The sequence below is a fragment of the Syngnathus acus genome, chromosome 6 (assembly GCF_901709675.1).
Source record: "Syngnathus acus chromosome 6, fSynAcu1.2, whole genome shotgun sequence".
In the NCBI taxonomy this organism is placed as follows: domain Eukaryota; kingdom Metazoa; phylum Chordata; class Actinopteri; order Syngnathiformes; family Syngnathidae; genus Syngnathus; species Syngnathus acus.
In genome coordinates, this window is record NC_051092.1 from 10,814,646 (window position 1) to 10,839,234 (window position 24,589).

At 38.2% G+C, this 24,589-nt stretch overlaps 1 protein-coding gene across 1 annotated transcript in view; it reads right to left on the minus strand.

Moving 5' to 3' along the window:
* Nucleotides 1-24,589, minus strand: part of cdh13 (cadherin 13, H-cadherin (heart)) — a 160,596-nt gene that overhangs the window by 112,614 nt on the left and 23,393 nt on the right. The gene's annotated exons all lie outside the window — the stretch shown is intronic.

Here is a 24,589-nt window from a genome sequence, read left to right on the forward strand (position 1 = left end):
CTTTGAAATGATGCCAAATATGTTAGCCATACTACAATTTTATACTTGTAAAGGGTAAAAAACACAGTACTGATTTGCACTTTTTGTTACCCTTCAGTTAGCGACCATGAGAGAGGAGCAAATGGTAGAATGTAAATGTCATGGAATAGAAAACCCAAAACATGGCTTTTTGTCAAAAACAGTCAAATACCAAGAAGTAAGAACTCTTATTCCTGAATGTCCTTAGTTTAATGCACTGCAATATTGTTTGTTTAAATATTGTGTGTTGCACTGCAATGATGTCACAGCTATCAACACTGATGCATTGAACCCATCTCACGCTCTCATACTTCACTTTAATTTCTTACATAAGGCCAAAGTAACACTAGGAAAACAAAAAAAATTGTTTTGTCACTCAATAACCACCGCCAAAATGATTGTCTATAGCCAAGCACTGGGTACCACACTGGTTGAGCCAACAAGATAAATTGGAACTATTGCAGCTGGTCAACACAAATGCTGATCTTAAACTGTTTGACCACAGTGCTGGCAAACTAACTTTGTATGGCTTATTAGTGTCAATGGAATTAAATCGACAGTATTTATCATCATCCAAACTTCTTAAGAGCTTCACACTGTAAATTGGACAACCTGATTGGGGACAGACTAATGTCACAATCAAAGGTTTGGTCAGAAGTTGACAGCTATGTTTTTGATCCAGCTATAGCCATACCTTCCACAAATTCTTTGATGGGAACAGATGTCAGATAAGTGATAAGATTGTGGCAAGTAGAAGATGTTTTCTAATGTGTATCAAGACACATAAACAAAATATCGAGTGCTGTTCAGCTTACAGTACAAATAAAATCACATCCCTAACAATAACCACTAGCATTATAATCAGATAGAGGTATTGCTTTTAACAACAGGGCAAAAGAGTCAGGTCAAAGATGACTCTTCCATCTCAAATTGCATTAAAAAAATACTAAATCAGTCAATATAATTGTATTGATTATTCCCCATAGAATTTAGTCAATTGCAACAACATGATCCAATGTGGACTGACATTCAGGCAGGTTTTAACTGAGGTGGCATTTCGTTTCCAACATTCACCCTGTTCTCGGCTTGACAGATGCATCATACCTCATGCAAGATAGAAAAAGTCCATGTGCGCTGTGTGTAAGTGTGTCTACCGGGTGAACAAGGGCTGGCAGATGTTCAGCAATGGAGGTCATTACATGTTACGTCCCAGCAGTGTAATCACGGCACCCGGGCAACCTGGTATTTTTTTCTTCAGGTAAAACAATTTTAATTGCTATTTAATTTTTATGACAAAGCTTCTGAACACCCTGAATAAAATGTTTGTCAAAAGAGTGTGTTTATGTATGTATGTATGTATGTATGTATGTATGTATGTACGTACGTACGTGCGTGCAAATTGCAACTCACTGAACCTGTGGACAACTTGAAATAAAATGATCAACAATTTATGAGGGAAATATTATCTAAACTTAGTTACTCACAGTGGGGCTGCTAAAAATGCTAATACAGCTGTTTTTAACAAAAAAATAAATAAAATCATACTGTACATTTCTCCATTAGAAAGCCATTTCAGGATAAGCTTTAACATTTGAAGGTTGTTCAATGCAAGGGTGACAAAATCAACTGCTCATTTATCTCAATCATTCTCTTTACTGTCTAAGTTCACCTTTTCCACATGAATAAATCACAAATACAGTCAACTATTCTGTGGCTCTTAATTCTTAGTGGCAGGTCCTTGTCAGGGAAATATTTTGTTAGCTTGAAAACACAAAAATGGTCACCCTTGGAGGTGAGTAGATGTCCTTTCTTTTTCTTGAATAATTACTAACTAGGGTTAAGTAAACAGGATCAGATTTAAAAAAAAAGATGCACATATTTAAAGTGTAACAAAGCTTTGACATTTTACGCTTAGTTCCCCATTAAATGTCTGTAGTATTTGTGTTTTATTCTACAGGGCTGTTTCTTGATTCTTTTTTAGTGAAATTTCAGTAAAATTGATGATTCTACAGAATGCAATTAAACATATGAAAACGCTACATTTACGAGCTCAAATTCTCTGCAGACACAAGAGAATGGTGTAATTAAATCAAGTCGATTAAGAGGGTGCTAGAGGGTAAGGTTATAATTGTTGTCTTGAATTCCCAGCACATACCCACAAGTGCTTTGCACGACCCGAAATAGGATGCTCAGTGTTCTCTGAGGGTTTCAATTAGAACTTTATGAATTTTAGTGCATATATGCAAAGCAACAACCAAGACTTAGTTGGATCAGGAGCAAAGAACAAGGATTTGGCAAACAAAACAAATATTTGTCCAACAGGCACAATTATCATGTAATGACATGACGACAATTAAATCGAGTTAAGTAAATAAATAGGCATTGAGCAACATGTGGTGAACAAATTGTTATAAAAGCCAGTGGAGCGAATAGCAAACAAAACAGTAATTACTTGGATTGAAAAAAGCTGTTTGGTTAATAATGGTAATCAACTCTTTACTTCTACACTACACATTTTTATATCATATGAGTGGAAACCTAGGGTTTTTTTTCTTTGTAAATTTTCTTCAACGTTTCATTAAGCACTAAGGAAACACAGCCCTTCCCCACAGTTTTCACACCTTCCAAGTTAAAAATACATTTTGAACAGCTTTTAAGCGTCCTTAATAGAAAGTGACCATGCCAGCTTTCATATTGATTCATTTGCAAGGGGGGGGAATAAATATTTCTAGTTAATGAGACTTCTGCAATTGTTTGGGTTTATGTTCACTGTCTAATTGCATCCACGGAAGGGTCAATGCTCAAAGGCATTTGGCATGCACCATTATCAGCAAGAAAATAAAGATTGTAATATGTACTTGGAATATAAAAGAACAATTCTCGTTGGTATGTGACAGAACAATGAATGAATTCTAGTAACACTAAAGCTAATGTAATAAATGATATGTTCAAAAGGGCAGATCTGATGTTGTCAACTGATCTTAACTCAATGAGTTAATGGATGGATGAGCTCATCGTCTCACAGCTTGGCATTTAATTCATCCTATGTGAGAAGGAACATTTAGGGTAATTGGGCCAATGGCTTATAACAGCGCTTGGTAAATGTTACATCTGAAAGAAATCAATATCACCTCAGTAGTGCATTTAAAATCAAGTTGGAATAATCCATGAGGCTTGATACTTTATGCTAATTAACTAAAGGAAAAAAAGAAAGGAACAAGTGGCCGTTATTAGTACTGTCAGCCTATGGAGAGATGCAAATAAAACTAAATAAAAAAATAAAATATAAATAATAATAAATAAATAATAAAATAAAACTAAACTAAATAGAATGAAGTACATGCAAGAAGTAATTACGGTTTTAAAATTATTAATTCATTAATCATCCATCTAATAAACCGTGGTATTGCTATATACTACATCATCATCTCTCACTGGTACGGAGTCCATACTTGTGAAAGATAGACGAACAAGCATCTGTTATTGATATTGTTGCCCTCCGATGTTCAAGTGTGCACACTTGATTCAAAATGTATGAATAAGAAAGGCGTTTCCATATCCACTTAAATCTCGATTTTACGCGGACTTTGGGGCCCAGAATTTGGGAATCATGTTTACGCCCAAAGTGCATTGTATAGAAGGTTTCGGGTTTTTTTGAAAGGCATGTTTTTAGGCTACCAAAGAGGTCCCTTGTTACAGTGATTTAGGTCAGGCATGTTGTTGTGCCAGTTCTTACATCGAGCTCATGTGCGCCTGTCTACTAATACACCAGAGTCTTAAACATGCAAACTCTGGTATCTGGGTCTACTTTACAATGGTGAACCGTGATCACACCAGCTATCTTTGCATTATCCGCAAGTAGAGATGTTCTTGCAGTTCCTTATAAATGTACTTTCCATTGTCAGTCTGCTGCGTGTATTTCAGTTGGTCAGTTTATGCCTCCATCATGTAGCTCATGTGCCTCCCCTGTGCTGGAAGCAAGTCAGCTGTGTTCACGCCCACAACGATGCAAACGGCTATTTCTAACTGCATGTGTCTCGAGAAATACCAGAAGTTAGAAAAGCCTCCCCATGCGCATGGTTAGACCACAATTTGAGCTAGACTGCCCCAATGTATTGAACTGATGATTAACAATACCAGCAGGCCCGGAGTGGCCATTTTGAACAACCCGCAAAATTCCTGGCGGGCCAAGCTGGTTTAAGGGCCAATCGTGACTGCGATAGCAGCCCGCAAAGTCAATTCTAGGTCAATTTAATTTCCTCCTCATTACAACTACACTTCCACTTTGTATATAGTTGCAGGCCTTTATGCCAAATATAGCTCTGACTGATTATGTTATTAAGGGTGTCACCGAAAGTTGCAATAATTTGAGACCAAAAGTAGCAATAATTAAATTCATGACTAGAAACAACATCACTAACTATTACAATCTATCTGTACAAAATAACACATTAAACTTAAATTGTGAGTTGGTGATGAGACATATAGTAATACTAACCCTGTACAAAAGGCTACAGTGTTTCATTGTTTAGGGGAAAATGTTTAACTTGATTATCGAAGTGTCTTAGCCATTGGATCAGTTGCACATATTTGTATGACGTTCTGTTCCATGATGGTTGGTTGATAAAAGTCACGATTTGACTGCGGATATTACTAAACTCGTTACAAGGCCTCGTAGCGGCGATTCAAGTCATACTCAGTCGGCCCTTTGTACAGTTACATGACTCACATGCCGCACTTCTTTATCAGGCAGAAGGTGGTAGTGCCTTGCTCAAGGGCAACTCAGCAACAGTCAAGAAGCAGTCAAGCATCTCTCCAAAAGTTAGTTCCCTTTCTTAAAAAATATAAGCCTGCTCTTGGTCTAAATCCCAATTCGTTACAGATGATCAAAAGCCCAAATGCTCTCGACGCACAACAAAATAATTTATATCTTCTTCTGCAAATGAGTCGCAATCAAGCATGTAATATTTCTAAAATGACCAAGAAAACCTGCCAGCGTTGTTTTCCACAGCAGCTGTGTGTCTTTACTGAATTGTATTCCCTGTGTGTCTCTGCATGCATACGGACAGTTTTTGTCAGCAGCCCAGAAAGAATACCTGCCAACAATCTGGCATTTTATCTAGCCACCATCACTTCTTCTCGCTGCAGCAACTCCTCAATCTCACTTCACCTCTGCCTTTTGATGTAAATATCAGTGCAGATGCCTGAGAAAAGACCTGCGAAATCACATCGCCAGATGCAAAGGACTAGAGAGAATTGATTAGGCTGGACCGGTGACACACGCAGTTGTCAGGTCAGCCAGGCATGGAGCACCTGGATCATGAAACCATGTGGTCCCTGGCATGGGGTACCAAACCTTGACTGCACCTGCTGGGCCTGTAGAACAACGTTTGAGTGGTAATTACACAACCGGACCGCTGAAGGGGAAAAGCAGACCGGGGGGGGGGATAAGAAAGATGAAGCACTGCTGCACATAGATGGCAGTGGTAGAAAATACAATGTTTAGCGCTGAGGGGGAAATAATTACAGTGCAATCAAATGACAAACAGGAGTGAGGATGTGCATGGGCTTTTAAGTCAAGTCCTGTTAAAAACCAACACTCATCATGATGTGGAATAAGCAATAACAAAATCCAGTGTCCAGCCCGGTTCACTATAAAATTATAAAATTGTCGGTAAAATACAGAGAAGGTATGCCAGTTTATCAAAAATTTTGCTGGATCAAAAGGATGTTGTCACCATTCAAGATTCAAGAGTTTTTATTCGCCATGTTTGAGCGTGCCAAACAAGGAATTTGACTTCGGTACATCACAGCCTCTGTTCAACATTTAGGTGACCAACAACACTCAGGACATGTGAAAAATGACAAATATTCTCAAACATCCCCTGATCTTAAACTCCCAGGAGGGCAAGGAAAAACTCAAAACTCCAGCTAGGGGAAATGAGAAACCTTGAGACCTTATTTATTTATTTATTTATTATTTATTCCCAAAATAAATAAAACAAAGTCAAATAGATTGCAATTACAATGTTTTGAATCTGGTTTAACTTGCCACTGCACTGTATGAATGAGAATACTGTTGTGTTGATTTTTGTCTATTCATGAACATTTTCTTGTTGAGGGAAGATGTTACTTTTTGCATTATGATCCAACTTGCTTGAAAAATGATAACTTCCATTTACAGTTTGGCATAAAACTAAGGAAATATTGGGTAGATGACAGACTTAAAGTGTCTACCATATTTGCCTTCAAGATGTTGAGGGAAAACAGAGCTAATCCCAAGGTTCTGAGTAATCTTGGGAGGGCACACTGTCTTCAAATAAACTAAACCTGCATGTTGTAGTATAGCAGGAAGATTGTGATGAGCACAGGAGAGCGCAGAAAAAACACAGACAATCAACAGTCGAGATTCAATTAGAGCCTTCTTGCCATGAGGCACGACAGAAGCCCTGACCACTCGGCCACAACCAAAAAAGAAATTCATTTGTACCCAAAATGACACTCTCAATTCAATCTATGACAACAGTACCGGTACAAAGTCAAATCATTTCATGTTGAATTTGGAAGAAAAAAAAACGCATCGAATGTTCCAGTCAATTTCTTACGGAAGAGGATTAGGGCCAGTGAAGAAAAAAAAACGAGGGGTGACAGGATTCTGACTTTTTTTTCTCAGAATTCTGACTTTATTCTCACTTTAAAGTCAGAATTCCCACTTTCTGACTTTAAAGTCAGAATTCTGAGAAAAAAGTCAGAATCCTGTCACCCCTCGTTTTTCTTTCTTCACTGGCCCTAATCCTCTTCCGTAATTTATATTACGAGATCCGAGACTCTCGGCTGAGTTAACAGCCAGAACACTTTCCCCGGCACATAAAAAATGCTTCCTCCTACAGAGCATTGGCTCACAGGTAATTGGCCTGCTGATTAATTCAAAGCACCTGAAAAGCTTCCTGGCCCAGATGGGCACATAATGTGGACTCATCTCGCGCCACTCCAGAAAAAGGATTTTACTTGGAAACTTTGACTGTTTCCAGGCTACTCAAGCAGGCAGCGTCCATTGGCATGCAAATTCATCATCCCTGAGGGGGTTGTAAAGTTGCGTGCTAAGTGAGCCGGTAAAACCCTGACAGTATCATCTCCTCAGCGTCAGTCTGCTCAAATCCCTTTTCAAGTTGACAAGCTTGTCAATATTTTTACCTCACGTACGCACCTCTCATTTCACTGCACACGAGCGGGCAGGGGAGTCTGAAGCGAACGCTAGAAAAACATCAAGAGCATCAGCTGCAGACACCAGCTGCTATACAACAGCACTCATTTGAATGCACTTTGCCTCCTCCCTGTTAAGGTCTGCCATGTCAGTCTAAGCACTTTCAGCTTCATTCCAATGACATGTTCACTCACCTTGAAAGGACTATTTGTCTCATAGCTTCGCAAGGTAAATGCAGACAAAAAACCTTTCATATACTTTTTGAAGAGTCACTCACTCTCTTTGTTTGGGCATGTTGTGCCTAAACAATAAGGCACTTGAAAGTTTTGCAATTTATGCTTTTGACCGTGACAGAAACCTCATGCTTGAAGCACATTCCGGAAGTCCAAACAGATGAATGAAAGTGTGAATGCAAGCCAATTTGAGAAATTTAACATTATCACCCTTTATTTCAATGGCTGCAAATTGTGATGCAATTCAAGCTCGGTTGTATTTCATCAGAAATCTCACGCTTACTCTTCGTATTGAGCTAGCCAACAATCCACTGAGGTAAAGATAAAGAATAATGAAAGACCATGTATGGCTTAAACATATCCTTCATTTGACACATGCCTATAATTAATGTTGAGCCAGAGGCAAGCTGGAAACAGATTTATCATTGCACTGAATTAAACTTGGCTAGTAATGATAGATAAGTTATTCAATCATTATTTTAAAGTACCTAAATAACAGTAGTCGTGTAGTCATGTTGTCTTTTCTTTTTCTGACCTCTGCTCATCTCCCCCTATACATTTTGCAACTCCGATTTTCATCTAAGTTATTAATAAATATTGTCGATGATAAACCACACTAAAGTCTGGTTCATGATAATTTTTTTTAGCAACACCCACACATACACACGCTCATACACAAATATATGCAATCAGACTGTTAGGACTTTATTGCACGTTTCAAGTCGGGTTTTCTGAAAAGTACCCAATATATCATACGCATATCATATCCTCACCACTATGACAATGATCATTAATGAGGCAAGAAACCACATTAATGCGGGACACATTTGAATCATTAAGCAAAGTCCCTTATGGACGTTTTGGACCTAATTCAAATGAGCATGCCTCATTACATCCCTTTATCTATTGCTTTGGTGTGGCTTGTCTTAATTTGTTTTTTTCTGTTCCTTAGTCTGTTGTCAAGAAAAATCACTCAATTTGCTTGCATGATTGAAATCATGAAAATTCAAAAAATAATTGTGTCAGTGGGCAGTCTGCTGCGTTATATCCACTGACTGGCTATCTAGACCAAGGGGAAATGAAGGGAACATGTGGAGTTGTTTTATTGCTAGTTGCCTTAGCTGTAGCTTTTTCTCACTTGTGTACTCTCTGCTTATATTTTTTCTGCCAATAGGCATTTTTGTCCGTAAGCATGACTATGATTTACTGTTACCAGAGTTACCTGTATTTTTTAGCATTTTGTTTGTGGCAGTGTTTTGCTGCTATTCTCCATCCACCTACTTTTTTACTATTTTATTTGATAGCTTGCTTTACCTTGCGTCTACTACCTTATGCTTGCATGATCTTTTTATGTGAATAAATTATTTAAAATCTGCTTAATTGTCTACACTTACACTCGCCTTGACATTAAAAATATCAATTACAACTGACTGTCTATCACAATGACCATTGCAAAAAATTCCCTGACACATTGCAAGAATTACATTCTTCTAATGGCTTTTCACAATGTTTGCTCCTAACCTTATTTCAGAAAGAATAGGAAACAACATAATGTCATATTTAGCCCCTCACGTCCATTCCGATTTCATTCTGAATAAAGTGCAATATAAATTGGGAATTGTATTTCTGGCCATTTTCCATCTGGGGGATCACAGTCAGCAGAGACACAGAATTGGACGGATAATTTTGAAGCATGCATTGCTGTCTGGCCTCACTGCCCTTGAAAGACATAAAACACTGTGAGTGTTTTATGCTGGCTTTCAGATTGGTTTGTTTGCTTCTACTGGTAAATGATTCCAGTATCTCTCTTGTAGGCAAGTACGCAGATATATGATTTTTCCCATAAGGATGGGTCTCATCCCTTGTGGCAGCAAGAAAACCATACAACACTGTGAGTCAATCATACCATTACCCATTTTAATGAGAATAACATTACACCACCAACCAACATACGGATGTAACAGCTGCTCCGAGTAATTCACCGCCCAAAAATACCCAAACAAAACTGGTGCCCACAAACTAGTTATTTGGGCATGTGTGACCCCAGAGAATATTTTTATTTTTTGCCGTACGAGAATAATGTGTAAATGCACTACAATAGGTGTTGTGTCCGCAGAAAACTATCAATTTTTGGAACTGCGTTATCCTCACGAGGGTCACGGGCGTGAGGGAGCCTATCCCAGCTGACTTGACCAGTAGGCAAACAATGTGTTTAAAATTATGTAATAGATTTATATTTCTTTTAACATTGTTTTTTTGTACTTAATAGGGATACAACGTTATGCAAATGAGAATTTTATAAGCACATTTCAAATAAATACTAAAATAAATACTATTGTTATTTAAATTTAAATACTATATAAATACTATTTATAGCCGGGGTGAAGAGATAGAGGAGTGCACAAAATGTTTTTTCTTCCTCCTGGGGTAACAGAAAATAATTGAGAGCACTACCTTAGACATAAGAGTCTCATCATTAGTGATTCAACAACAATTTTTCTGTCCCTCAGACCTTCACTATCTTCGTCACAATGTCTTTATTGTGCTCCTTATTTCAACTGGAGGAGGTGATTATTTGTCCTCTGCTGCTTCTGTGGTTAACCACAGCTGGCAGCTTTTGTGAAGATATTTCTGTTACGAAAGGTTTTTTTTTTTTCTATCTACCTGTCCATCCTTCATTCCAGTAATTATTAGTATTGGCTGAAGTGGAATAAAAGACTTTCTAAGACATTGTTGTGACTAAGAAGTTTTAAGGGCGGCTCGGTAGCACACCCACCTCACTGTTTAGAGGGTGCGGGTTTGATTCCACCTCCAGCCCTCGCTGTGTGGAGTTTGCTTGCTTTCCCCGTGCCTGCGTGGGTTTTCTCCGGTCACTCCGGTTTCCTCCCACATTCCAAAAACATGCTTGGTAGGCCGATTGAGCACTCCAAATTGTCCCTAGGTGTGAGTGCGAGTCCAAATGGTTGTTTGTCTCTGTGTGCCCTGCGATTGGCTGGCAACCAGTTCAGGTTGTCCCCCGCCTACTGCTGGGATAGGCTCCAGCACGCCCGCGAGTCCCATGGGGACATGCGGAATAGAAGATGGATGGATGGATGGATGGATGGATGGATGGATGGATGGATGGATGGATGGATGGATGGATGGATGGATGGATGGATGGATGGATGGATGGATGGATGGATGGATGGATGGATGGATGGATGGATGGATGGATGGATGGATAAAATACCCCTATTATCAAGTGTTATCCACCTTCCCCAATATACTGAGTATTCAAAACGTAGTGGTGGAAAAAGTAATTCACTCACTTTACTAATATGAGTCATAGATATGAATGTTGATGCTCCCTGGAAAGTTATACATATTATTGCTGTGAAATTCAAACAAAGTAATGTTTTAACTACAACAATATCGGGTTACAGACTTTAAACAACTGCTTTTTTGTGGAGTTTACGTATTTTTCTAATTGTGTGAATCTGAGCATTGTTTGTTAGCCTATGTTTGTGTAAAATAAAATATTCTTTTGCATCAAATCAGGGGTGCCACAATTATTCGCACCCCTGCTGTTACTACTCCGTACAACTCTCTTTTGTCATCCTTAAACAGCCATCCTCTCCTGTATTGTTGTTGTTTTAAACGGGGTTGCTTGCTACTGTGCGATAGTATTTCTATCCAGAGAAAAAAAAAAATCCTCTCATTCACTCTCAAACCTAGTTTTATATTCAAATTGTAAAACACTCATATGGGAGTATTTCTCATCTGCACACTATGTAAAGATGTGAAGGACTTTTTTGCAAAGCAAGGTGAAGTTGACACCTTACCAAAGTTGTCTCACCTTCATTTCCAATTATTGTACAGCCAAGTGCTCAAGGCTCGATTATAAACAGATATGTGTGTGCATGTGTGTGTGTGTGTGTGTCTGTGTGTGTGTGTGCGTGTGTGTGTGCGTGTGTGTTGGGGGATGGGGCTTATCGTCCAAGTTTTGCCTTTCAGTAAATTCTATCAAATGACATTGCATTAATATCACTGTGTCAGTAGCTACAAATCAATTTTCAATTGTTGTACCACAAATTCCCTTTACATTGCAATCTCGAGTGAATGGGGAAATTATGATGTGCCATGTTTTTCAAAGTAACATAACTACACACACTAACAGTTATTCCAATTAATATTTTGAAAGTTCAATGTAACCAATCCCAGGAAACAAATTCAGGGGATATCAATTGCAGGCCCAATTGTCCATGTGGCATTGTTGAAGATTAGTGTTAGCAATAGGAACAAGTGCTATTCTGGTTCAAGAGGGTTAGTTTGGCAACACATTTGTGGGTCTGATACAATTCATTGCTTGACAATAAATTGTCTGTATTATCTGTCGTGCAGCAGATCCTGCATGCCGAAGATGGGACTTGGATCGGGTGGGAGAGCTGTGGGGGCAGAGAAGGGAAAAGCACAAACAATTTGTATAGATAAAAGGTGAAAAGGGACCAAGTGGAACTGGATAATGGTGCATGATGTAAAACATTGCAGAAAAATTAGAACAAGTGTATATGTACTGCAGTATGTATCTATAAAACTATTTCATTGAGTCAGCTAAAGGGTTACACTTGCTAACATAATACTAATAATCTGCTCTCCTGATGAATACAAAAAAGGCACATTTCCACACTCATCTGAGATACTGTCGAGCGCATGAACCCCTCAATATAATTTATTCTTATTTTACCACCAGTGCCGTAGTTCCAGACTGCTATTTACCTAAAAAGGTTAAGTGGAAAATGGTTTGAAGACAAATGTTTTCATCACTCTACTCAATGGTATCCTACAGCAATTTCAATCTGGTTTCAAAACGGTCACCGCACTTAGAAACCACAATGTATTTGCTGTTCAATCTTGACTCGGGTGTTAATGCAGTTCTGGCAGTGTTGGATCTCAGCGTTACCAATCAGGGTGTAAGCCGGTGTAAGTTCCCACTTTAGAGATCTTCCAGAACATCTTGAACTTCAGCCACCCCTTGAGGTTGGCTTGCCATTCTTTATTAAAAGTACTTTGCGTGCTGTGACCCCCTGTGTGAATTCCAGCAAATCAATTTCTTATTCTGCTATGTCAAGGACTGCGCCTTTCGCATGCTGCGTTTAAAAAGAATGACAGGAGCCACAAAGTTCATATCCCATATATCCCATATGCTAAAATTATGCAGCGATAAGTCAGCTTGGAATAGAGGAGCCGATATTACACTTATTTTGACACAAAGTACATCATCATAATATCATTTCAGTGCAGATGTGCAAAATCAACCTATCTGGCCAAAGCATAGCTGCATTTATATTAGAATGTCTCATCGAGACACCTGCCAACCTTCCCTTGATGCATTACGTGTTGCCACATGCATTATGACTGATGGACTGTTGACAATTTCTGTCAAAGCAATTTGTGACTGGAAAAAGAAATGCAAGTGTTTGGAGTTATTTCTGTCATTTGGATGTCTTGCATGCATATAAATAAGTGTGATGATTTTGATACCACTGGTTGGTTTTGGTTGATTTCCAAATAGGCTCAAACTGCAGATTTACATAATTTGCTTGGCGCAAGATTCCAGGGCATGAGAATAAAACACACCGTTACAAGACGACAATCATTTGAGAATAAGATGCTGGGAAGGGGGATTTGTGAAAGAAAGTTTGCAACAAGATTTTGGGACATACCAAAATAGCACAATTGAAGAAGAAAAATAGACACGCAAAAAAAAAGTCACTATCCTGAGAGGGGTAAACTCCACGCTCCCAGCACAAGCACTATGATAATGCTGACAAACGATAATGATAATTGAGTTGACAGTGAGGATGAAAAGACACTGCTTTTTTTATTTCTTGGGGGGGCGCGGCTGACGATGGACAGAGGAACAGACTGGTGATGGATGCGCTTTTTTCAATGACGGGGACGGACGGGTGTGAAGGGATGATTATATTATGAATAAGGATGGACAGACAGAGAGTGAAGGGTGCCCGGGTTGTGGACTTACTGACAAAAATTTGGTAAAGTGCCCACCCCTGCTAGATATACTATGAACCAGAAAACTCACTCAAAGCAACAAAGAGAAGAGCAGTGCTTCTCCATATTTCCTTTTCTGTCGACCCGCCATCTTAAGAATCTACTAACTACAGGCAGGAGTATTTATGGTGTCCTTTTTGGCAATCAGAGCTCAGCAGATATATTTTTATCTCACCGTAGGTCTTAGATTTGCTCACTCAGATTTCTATGCTTGTGGAGTTGAAGTGGTGTGAAAGTACAAATTTGCAAGATTATAATTTCATCTCGAGAACAAAAACCTTTCAAAATGCATTCTGTTTTAGTTTTGAGCAGTGAAAGAAATGCACCTTTGACAAATACTCTTTCGCTGAATGCAGAATGCAGGCTCAAGGCTGAATTACTTAGTCCTCAGTGGTGACAGGTTTCCATTTTGCCATTTTTGCTCCAGAAGCCCCAATGACCCCCATCAGTGACATGCGTTTGCCATTTACATAAAACGATGCTCACAGCTTTGATAAATGATTAGAAAGCCAAATTGTGCGTAGACAACTGGAGGGCTTGAGGCATTAGGAAAGTGTATTTAGCCCACAAACTAGTTATGACGGAATCAGCATCTTTGCTGGTTAGTAATGCACTCCATTTGACTGGAATTACTTAAATACATGATAAATCAATCTTCAAATCCACACAATCAACAAAGAAAAACAATGTGAGTGAGTATGACAAATATTCATTCATTCATTGTGGTCAAATATTTAGCTGATAAATATATGCACATTTAAAATATAATGGGAAGTTTTGACATGTTGGGTTTAGTTCCCTTTGGTTTTTCCTGTTTTTCTACCTTACAAACCCTAACTGGGGCTTCAATGACTGGATATTAATTGAAACCCTGACAATTCTGGATATATTTTAACTGAAATACTTTTGTTCGTTACCTTAGAAAACATTGCTCCTGTTTGTTTTTGCTCCAGGCAAATTTTACAAGTTTATTTATTTAATTTCAGTGACGCCCTCTTCTGTTTATGTGGCTGTTTCGACCACGATTCAGAAAGTGTTCTCACACTGCCATCTTAGTTAAACACACATAAAGGAGTGAAACATGAACATTGAAAAAACTGAGGAGCCTCTGATGTTCTCTTTGCGCACGTCTGTCAGCACCACAACAGTGAAATGATAATATGCAGGCTGGACTTGGAAGTGCAGCAATATTGAATTCTGAAATGACTTACTGGTTCATGGTTATTATGCTTAGCAAGTCTCTATGGAGGAGGTTCTCAGAAATTTAGCATCGGGAAAATGGAAATGTCCCAGTTCAAAAGCTTTTAAGATTGTACAGTTTTAGCATTGTATTCATTTTTCAAGCTTTTTAATTATTTGTATTAGTCCAAATAATACCATGATTGTAGCATACGTATTTTTTTATCTGTCACAGTTTGAAATGAAAGTCTTTATACTTATATTTAATCATTGTTTGATAAAGAGCAACCCATCATCCCCTTTTTAAGTCATTAGAAATGTACTAATGAGAAGCGGGTGGGGTATCATTGGCGAATTGAGTCTGAGGGAGCCCACTCGTAGTTGTAATTCTGCTCGGAAGATTCAGTCGTGATGTCATCTTTAATTGAAGTTGCCATGAAATGACAACCGCAGAGAATGAATGTTTCATGTCACCAAACATTTGACCTCACTTCTTGCTTGATCTCCTTGATGCCTGGATGGGATCTCTAGTGAGAGGACCTAATGTGTAAACTTAGGAGTGACGGTCTTGGGCCGAGGAGATTGCAATTAAAAGAACGAGATGAGCCATTGTCACATCCACCCCATGACCTGCCCCTGTGTCACCCAATCAGCTCTCAGCCTTCTGTTACGGTCTACCCAGCCGTCTCTTTCCATAATTGACCCGACTATAGTTTCCAGTTTAATTTCTGTCTTGATTGCATCATTGCGGCTATTGTCACTGATGGTCAAGCTCTTTTCTCTTTCTTTCCTGAGGGCTATGTGACAAAATAAACAAGGTTTCTTCTTGAATTAGAACTCCCTGTCTTCTTTCATTACTAAAAGCAATCTCTACTCAGATCTTCGAGTTACTCCAAATTTTAAAACCACAGTTGTCCATTATGGGTAACCACTCACCATCTGACTAGAATGTGTTTTGAAGTACCTTTTGTAAAATAAACCACTTTCTAAATCCATTGTGAGCAAAATGGAGGAAGAGCAGTTACGTGTCACCCTGTCACCTAGGGACCATTTGTCAAATCAGAGCAATTGACTGAATGAGAGCATGAGAGTTATTGTTGGAAAGAAAATCTGCTTATGACCCAAAGACCACTAACCCCACAATCAGGCATGCATGTGGAAAAACTGTGCTTTGTGCCTTTTTTTTTTTTTCTCGCAAAGATGACCACCACATTGAGGGGCCAATGAAAGGAGCCTTGTACTGTAATATCTTGGGTGAAAAACTAATTTCCTTTGCTAAGAGAGAGGTATAACGGGACACTAGCTCACTAAATACAGAAATTTAGAATTTAATAGATTATACATTCTAAATGTCTGGCAATTGCAATAAAAGCAAGCCATTATGTGTGATACGGCATCTGCTACTCAAAACTGGCATAAACAAAAAAATGTCTTCTGTCGTGGCGAATTGGTTTTGGCATCATCTCAGTCGATAGAAGGAGTGGATGTACGACGCGGATATTATTCAAATCCTTGTAATTATCCACATGGGTGTTTAAGGATGCAAGGAGACAGGCAGGCATGCCATTGTGCTGTGTGCAACGATAAATGCAACCACAAACCGGATACTGATGGAACTAATTCAAACAAATTTTAAATTAATATAAAGTACTTTTGATCTGGTGCTAGAATTCAGCTGTTGTGTATGTACAATGGTAATTATGAGTTCAAACAGGCACTTTCAAGATGAGGGAAGCTGATAGTTGAAATTCAGCAGTTAGTTATTTAATCATTTATTAGAGCTAATTAGAAGAATCAATAAACATGAAGGATAGCTTGGCTTTTGATCGTTTCAGATGATACTATACGCACAATGTTAAGACGTGATGGCAGTACTCCTTACCGCAGTGAAAAACTTCAAAACTCTTTCCTAATGAACTTCTTAGCTTTCATCTCTTTAATAGAAACTGAGATGCACACAAAGAAATGTCGATATAAGCTAAACAGAACTAGCTAAACGAGGAACGATTATCCATAGCGATAATGTCAGCTACAAGGTTTACTGCGCGTGATGGCAAAGGAGAAAAACGTGAGGGTGACATGAATAATAAAATGAAAATCTCAATGTGTTATAGTTTTTGGGTGAAGGAATTGACTTCACAAGTAGGATAATCTTCCTCTGCACATTTGATACCATGTAACGGTTGTTAAGACTTGTATGACAGCTAAGAATTTTAAAAAGCTGGATGCATGAAGTCTTCACTTCACTTGTCATTCCAGCCAAAGTTTACAGTGGTTAACATAATTTTACACTGCACAGGTAAGAATGTTGAAATTGTTCTTACCTATTGCAATATACAAATACTAAAGCAAACAGAATGGATTAAGTCGATTTTCTATGGAGAGATCGATTCAATAGTTCAGCCTTGGTGGTGCCACTGTATTATTTTCTCATTACTACTAAAGTAAAGTCTTGAAACTTAGGAGGTGGTCTTTTTTCATACCCTTGATGAAACATCTATTTTACTGTTCATTTATACTAAAATTAGGATTTTAATCCTTCAGTTCTGTGAAGGTTACCCAACATAATGTCACAAGTGCGGTAACATAAAATCACGTTAGCTGGACTGATGTGCACCATTTCTTTCCGGGTCTAGTGACAAAACTGTAACACAATTCATTCTCCATTGTTACTCATGTTGCTCTTTAGTGCTTAGTGAGTAAAAAGGCCTTTGTGGGTAACTATACTTCACAGAGTGCTTTTATTTGTCAGATTTTATTTGAGTTTCAAGGCACGGCGAAATCCATCATTGCATTCATCAATCTAGATGAAAAAAAAATGGTGTTTTGCATGGGTGTGTAATGACATAATCTATTACCCCGAAAGTATATAATCAGTTACATCGTTAAACATTAGACAGGTCTAAGCGGATAATGATATGATTGTTTGTATTACTCATACTGTTTCCACTGTTAAATTGTACCTACACTATTTCGGCATTGATAATGAAATGTGTTTTCTTTTTCCCTCTGAAGGTCAATAATGTCTATGACGGAAAATTCTGAATTACACTGAACATTATTGTAACACACAGTACAGAATGTGAAATGTAAAATCATTTCATTTTCATGGATTTTTCAGTGCTTGTTGCTTTGTAAGCCTATAGAAGTTTTAGGCTGCAGATTGTGACAGTTATCGAGTTATGAGTTTTGATGCATGTATCCAGAGCAGATGGCCACTGTTCCATTCATCCAAGGCCTTAATAACGCTACAGCTGTGCACAAGACCGAGGCCATCTACCACCATATGGGCTTTCCAACTTCCTCTGAAAAAGCCCGCTCACAAAGTCTGAATCATCGCTTCTGTGAGAGTCAAGTAGAACTATATTGTTCTGTACTTATGTAACAACTACAACTTTCCATGCAAGCCAGTTTAACAATTTTAGTGACTGAGCTTGTCAGCCATAAAACTGACATTAACAAGCTGACATGGATATAAACGACGCAATGTTTTGATTTAGCAAGACAGGATTCATTAACTACAGGTTGCTGAAATATTCTAGCGTCCCTGTACGTACCTTCATTGAATTAAGTCGTGGAAAATACAATAGAAACTCAGTTGAGTTGAATACTGAAGTATAACTCAATTTAATCAATTGTCATTTTGAGAAAAAATCTATTTACTCTAATTATCCCATTCAAACATTATTGAGATCACATGAGACCATGAGTGTACCTCGAAACAGCTCAGTGGAATGACCATTTAATGTTCAATGGAATGGACTAGTCGCAACAAAGGGTGACAAGAGAAGAAGATAAGCACAAAGTTAATTAGTGCATCCAAGGCAGTTCAGCTACAGCTTAACCTTATGCGTTGCCACTTGCTTCCAACGTAAACATAGACTGTTTTCTAATTTTACAGTGTTCATCTTTTTTTTCACGTGTCTGACAGCATGCTAAAAAAAAACTGTTATTGTAATCACCCTATTCATTTATTTCTCATGGGAATTTTTTGTTTTAAAAAGCCAAACAAAGGTTAATCATTGTACTGGAACGGAATTGTTTTACAGTGTTTCCACTACATGGCAATGTTGCATACATTCAAAATTATTATTATTTGTATTTTTCTGTACACTGGAGCACACCTTAAATTACTGTTTTGTAAATGTGCTATGGATGAATGTGCTACGGACATACATATATCCCTCTCCGCCGTAGCTGAGTTTATTAAATCCAGTTGTAGCAAATACATTGAATGCAATGAAATAGAATATGAGGTCAGTCAGCTACTGGTATCAGATTATGTTGATTAAACTCCACACTATGTTATAGTGGTATGTCAACTGAGAAGAGATGGAGAGCATGATTATGAATGAAGTCATTACTCAAAATAGGACACATCACACACATGAGCTGAACCCGAATCAGGTTACGGCATGTTATGAATAAGCAATATCTGGAAAAATGTTTACGACATCATATTCTTGTTATTCTGCTTTGGTGTTTAAACGCTGTGTGCTGTTATGTTGTTAAATCTTATTGTTGGAAACATAAATGGATGTGAGTCCAAATTTGGGACTCGCATCCATTTATAAAAAACATTTGGGTGAAAACATGATTTTAGTTAACGATAGGTTCAATAGTCTGTTCATTGCTGACCAACTCACCACAGACATTCAGAATTGGGAATTTCTAAACTGAATGGAGTGAAGTGCAATGACTACCAATCAGCTGGGACAGCAAATGTGTTGCTATTTCTAATGAATATCAATTAAATCACTTCGGGGTGTGTTGACTGAGGAAGAACAGCGAAGCATCAGCAAACTATATTGCTGCAAGGAAACTATTAACAGCAATACGCGCATATAATCTGCATGTGTGCACAAACACCTATGTACATTTCAGAATTTGAAAATATGCTTCACATATCGAAATACACTAATTGTCCCCAACATTTATTTTTTGGCCATTGACCAGGGGAGTGGGGAGCATAACATGCTATTGCAGAAATATGTCAGTCTGAGGGTTATCATGTACACAACCTCTACAATATAAGATAAAAAGCATCACGTTGGTGAGGTTCACTAGAAAAGAACACAATTTACCACTTACAGACAGAATGGATTCCTAGCCTTTGAAACAGCAATTTGCTTTACGCCTGGATGATTCCAACATTCTTGTTCTGGATACACTCTCACCATATTTCCTATTACAGAAGTCTGATCAATAAAAAATACAAGTCTTACACTGTTCTCATTTGATAATTTGTGTAATTGGATCTTAACACAAAGTTTGCAGCATCCCATTAGCGATCTAGCTACACCATGTGAATGTGCAGAAGAATTTATGGCCCATTTCTCTCTCTGGTATAACCCTGGGATGGAGATAACCCTCTGATCGAGGACCTTCACCTGAGAGGCCTTTGAGCACATCAGGATGCCTCAATAGAATATAGCACTGGATAAATGAATCATTCATTTTGAATGGGCATCAATTCAAAATTGAAAAATGCAATTGCTTTTTCTGATTAAAATTAATTTTTGAACCATCAGAAGGGGTCGCTCTTGAAAAAGTTAACAGCCACAGTCCTGTTGATGCCCTTGTAGCTAGAGAAGCTGATGGAAAAATTTCTGCATATAGATACGGTATATATATATTTATGGCCTAGAAATAGGTGCAATGTTATATTTAGTACGGTGAGTTGGTTGTTGGCTTTCCATGTATATTGTTCGACAATGTTGTATTTTTACTATTTTATACTCCTCAAGAAATAAAAAGAAAGAACTCAAATCACACATCCAAGATCGCAATGACTGAAATTGTCTTGTTGCAAACTCTATTATTAGATACCAAAGTGTAATTAAAGACTACGTTAAATAAAATTAAAAATAGTTTAAGTATTCATAAAAGAGATTGTATGGACTTTATAGTCAATTTTGATGTGTGATTTCTACAGGTTATGATTTCTGCTTGTAGCGATTGTCGTAATTAACAACCTGGGCTCAAATCAAGCAAAATGTGGTGTCATTTGAATATTTCATATTTTCTCATGTTTTTTTGCCATTTGCTGTTGCTAGCGGGGGCTTCATAACAGTAGGACAGGATCCACACATACATTCCAAGTGAATACATGATTTGGAAATGATCCAATTTTGGTGAATTTCCTGAAGACACCTCAACCTTTTTCCCACCTCTTCTAGTTAATGGCCTGTCTCCCACACCTTTGATACTGTGCTGACGGATGGAGTATATTGTCTGTTTGCAGCACTTATGAAAATCCTGGAGGAGCTCCACAACCAGAGTAATTTATTTTAGGGATTTTGATACATTAATGCAACTAGTAGTTGTGATGGATCTGAGAAAATTTAAAACTATCCAGGTTGTTTCCTGGTGCGATTCCATATATAGTCAATGCAGTTTACGTGAATACGTGCTAGGTGGCGAGAATGGCGCGTTTGAAGCGAGAAATATGCCTCTTTGCCCATTTTGCTGGGATTTCCATGTGAGCTTTTCAAGGTCTCGCGTAGCCAAGAACCAATCTGTGTTGAGAATGTAGTCATCACATGCTTGAAGCACAAACAGATACACACAGCGTGGTGAAATAAAAAAAATGCAGGACAATATCATTACAGTCTGTGGACGCCGGGAGGTACACACCGCGAACCGGCTTCCAATGCCGGCCGGGACAGAGCCAAAAAGGAGCAGGTGTGGAGAAATGAAATCACTAGTTACCAGATTAACTCGTTAAGGTCAAATGCTCAAAGCAGCCTCCGTGTAGTTTTGTTACACGGGGGGGGCATTGTAGATTTCATTTTTGGTATGAATATCCCATAAAAACATTTGTGTCTCAAATCAATGTTCACTGACAAAATAAAGCCAAATGACATCCATTCATTCCTGCCCCTCATTTTTTTACTCTTGCTGTCTCTTAAAGCGACTCCCATTTAGGCACAACTCAAGTTGATCCCATTAACTTGGTCATTCAAACACGTAATTATGCAACAACACACAATAATAGCCTTCACAGAACTATCATGTCCTGACGGAAAAAGCGAGAGAGTGAGTGAGCTGCCACAAACAAAAGGAATGAATAGAAGTCAAAGTGATGAAAAGAAGAGGGGAGATGTCAAGTTTTTTACTTGAGAATCAGCGGATTTTCTGTTTATCATGCCACCATTTTTAGAATTTTTCCGAAAACCTATTTGTTGTCATTATTCCTAATAAACTGAATTAATATTATGTTAATGACTTCTAAATCCATTACTGGGCTACTGATGGATCACTCTATATTATATTTGAAGATGCTTTTTTTTTTTTTTTGTTGCCCAGAAGCCCACCGCATGATTATTTGTGTCAGTCTTTGTCAGGTAATTTATTGGAGGACATTCATCTGTTGATACACTGCACTACAATAATAAGGCAGTTTAATAACACTGCATTGATGAGCAAAGTTTCCATCAACAATTCTGCATTATCTGCATTCATTATTCTGCACGTCCAAGCTTGGCAACAGAAAATAGTAACTTCTCAGTCTTACAAGGGAGAACTCGGAGTTGAAGTGTTTTAAGTGCTTATGCATTTTAGCAAATAATAATGTAATTGAATGTAATTTAGACATTTGGCAGTGAGCATATGGTGCAGGCTTTGCAACAGTAAAGATGACATCCTCACGACTACGGAGTTGATGTATTTACTATAATGTAATATTCTGGATGAGTCGGCAGAAAGGGTGGCCAACTGATTAGGAATGCAGTAATCAATATGCACAAAACACAGTTTGCATCTTATAGACATCGACACAGACAATAGTACAATAACATACCTGCATTCACACACTTAAAAGTGTAGTCACAGTTGAACAGCTCACTGAAAAGACCCAGGCTTTATTCAATGTGAACCCGGATTGAAAAAGCACTTGCAGGTCACATTTTAACTCCACATGTGCTTCATCCTCCACCTGAATTTTGAAAATAGTTGGATTAAAATATTGTTACTCTGTCTATCCAGTGGAACCTCAACTTAAACTGGAAAAATCGGAGGAAGGTGTCATTCCTTAGAACTGACTAGTACCTTTTTCATGACCTGAAAGCACCACAGAACAAAGTTATCATTGTGTACTTTTGTTGTGCTTGCACTTACAGCTGCTCATGTTAATGAGCCACAATGCTTCTTTTGTCACCTCCGTTATGATTAGCTGACATAAAAAAAAAACACTTGTGTACTCTACTAAAAATAACATGGTCGAGAGATGCGTACACTACAGGTGGCATAAAACAACAACAAGTTGTATTGCACGTAGCTGTGAGGCATCTGCATGCACCACCAACTCACAACTGCCATTAACATGATTATAATTTATGGAAATAAATCTCAGCTGCATGTTGTTACCTGTGTAACTTGTTATGACATCTTTAAAAGGGTCATAACACACAAACAGAATAATATGAAGTTTTACTGCCAATGGTAGAACGGTACAGCATCCTTCATCTATAATCTAACCAGGCTGTGCTCGAATGCACTTCTCATTATGCAATTATATACGCATGCTGAAAACAGTTAATATTCACAGTGAATGCTGATGGCATTAGAGGATTTTGACCAAATGTTACTGTTGCGCAGTGTCATTTTGTCCTCCAATTTATGCAAATGATTCTGGACATGCTGTTGTGCTCTTTCTTCTATTTATTGTTAAACTATGTGTCTTCAACTGTCACTTTCTTTCCTATCGCTGTCGACAGGTGCCAAGGAATGCGAACAAAGGTATCAGGATAAAAAGGCCTCCTGCCCAGTTATCGACACAAGCTTTTCAATTGAATTTAACGCTTGGCTGCCCTTCTGTTTTCCATCTCAATCATGGAGACGAAGCCATCTATTCTAATTTCTTGATCTCCCCTTCTTGTATCTGTGAAGCCAAACATCCATTCCACCCTGTTTTGGTACTATGCTCACATATGTTAATTAGCCAGAAAATCAGATGCAATTAATGGAATAATTAGCATTTTAATTATAATAATTGCTATGGGCATTTCCAAACAAGGGTTCCAATATTTATCATAAACAGGTGAAAATGGTGGGCAATTATCCCCTCTCGTGTCAAGTAAATATTGACAATGATGCTCGTTTGAGTCGGGAAAAGTTATTTATCCATTTTCTGTGCTGTTGCAAATGATTAAATATTGACAATGTAGAAAAAGAAAAAGAAATCAAACAGGGAGCTGCCTGACCATATGAACAAAATACAAGCATTGCACACATGTAAGTACTTTGACAATCTCTAGGGTCAAACACCTCAGTATCCATCACGCAGGACATCACAAACCCCACCGAAAACTGTTCAGATACCATCAAAGGATTAGCCTAAGGCACAATTTCTTTTGCTTTCAGTTCAGGCACAATTTATTTGAGAAATAGACTGAAAGTAGGAGTTGGTGGAGTCAGCCGAATCACAGACACATTATCAAAGTTCGGAGCGTTCTTTTGTTTATATACCGTATTTTCCGGACTACAAGGCGCACCGGACTATAAGGCGCACCTTCAATGAATGGCCCATTTTAAAACGTTGTCCTTATATAAGGCGCACCGGACTATGAGGCGCACTGTCGGCTTTTGAGAAAATTGTAGGTTTTTAGGTGCGCCTTATAGTCCGGAAAATACTGTACTTGAGTGACAATTTAGAAAGTGAGATGTGTGAGGGGGTATATGTGCAGCTTTATGTCTTAATCATTCATAATGACTTAAGAACGATTTTTTTATGCTTGTCAGAACGAAAATTGAAACATGGAATTAAGTTTCTAAAGCTGTAGTGATGTCAACCTGAAACAGAAGATTTATGCCCAATCAGTTTTCGTGGTACACGGGAAAAAAAATTATCGACAGGGTCAGAAGTTGTGGTGTCTGTCTGACAATGCATGCTATATCAGGGTGTAGC